This window comes from Oratosquilla oratoria, chromosome 3 (genome assembly GCF_046742065.1).
Source record: "Oratosquilla oratoria isolate Oo_2021 chromosome 3, ASM4674206v1, whole genome shotgun sequence".
NCBI lineage: Eukaryota > Metazoa > Arthropoda > Malacostraca > Stomatopoda > Squillidae > Oratosquilla > Oratosquilla oratoria.
In genome coordinates, this window is record NC_134779.1 from 8,580,775 (window position 1) to 8,582,375 (window position 1,601).

Consider the following 1,601-nt stretch of genomic DNA (forward strand, 5'->3'; position numbering starts at 1 on the left):
AGATCTGAACTGGCCTATTCCAGTACTCTTCCACTCCTTTCCTAACAACAGGATTCCACGGAAGGAATTAAATAACCTGATAGCAAAGAGATAGATAGATAGAGATAGGGAGAGAGGGAGAGGGAGGGAGAGAGGGAGGGAGAGGGAGGGGGAAGGAGGACGACGACGACAAAAAGTATCCCATAAGCAAAGAACATATGAGTAAAACGATTAAACAATGTAAAATCACGAGCAAAATTTTTGACTCACGCTATAGTTCTCATAATGTTAATGTGATTTTTTGTCGAGTACGTGATGTATTTCCATATGTAGCATTCAGCGTATGTTTAACTAATTGTCTTGCATAGATAAAAAAAGGATGCTGTCTTTTTTTTATGAAAATATCTGAGTGGGTGAAAAATGATCCTCGTGATTACTTTGTTCGTAAGGGTTTTGTCTAGTTACGTATGGAACCCGGTTGATTTATCCTTTGTTGTGATAGCTATGGTGGAGGGGCTGTCACTATCACCCGTGAGGAATTCGAACACTCGTACTTTTACTTACAAGACAAGGGTGGTGGCCACCAAGCCCAAGGGCGTAGAAATGTCATTAATATCACTCGTTCAGTAATGTCTCATTGAAATATCACGTCTCCCTTCCTTTCACCTCACCCTCCCCTTCCCCTCCCCTCCCCCTCTCTTCCTCCTCTTGAGAACTTTGCTAATTCTCTTGACTGAAGTTGTAATGAGTCTGCAGTGAACTTACGGCAACAGTACTCAAATGTTTGACCTCCCCTTCAATTCAGAAACGCTCTACATATATAAAATCCACTGCGGTTATTACCAGGTGATTCTATTCTATCCAAGACGGGCCTCAGATCAATAATTGATACTGATCGACTAAGATGAAAGTGTGGTCAAGATCTCCTCAGCTGAATGAAATGGTCTACCATTTGTCGCCGGATGGTACATAAAACTCGTCACTGTGTTTAAGGGTTTAATTGCCTTGCACTAAGAGAAGAATCCTCTGGTGACGGGGAAGTGCAAATCAAGCACTTTGGATAAACAAGTTGTGTAAAATATAACAGTTCCTCTACTTATGATTATTCGAATTAAGATTTTTCGAAGTTACGATGGGTTTTGGTGGTTAAAAAATCCCCTAGATATAAAATAAGCACTGTTCTGTGTTAATTATTTTGCTAAACATGTGTGGTTAAGAAACACTAGGCTCATTTATAATGATTTCTATAGTGCGTGTTACATTCTCGGCATGGCCACTACCCCCAATTTCGACGATTTTGTTCAACTTAAGATGGGTTTCTCGAAGCCGAACCGTATCATAAGTCGAGAAGTACTTGTAGACAAACATCTTCCGTTGAGGTGTATGCCGATGTCTCACCATCTGTTTCAACCTTGCCTCGTGAATGGAAACGGATCTAATTGGATCTGAACCAGAGACTGGCACGTGGTCTGGCTGTCATAACACAGAGCATTAGTTTGTGTCACTTTGCTATTGTAGGAAATAGATAAATAAATAAATAAATAAGTGTGTTTGCATGTCTTTTTGCAGTATGTGTACATATGTATATGTATGTGTGTATGTTTGTGTATATATATATATAA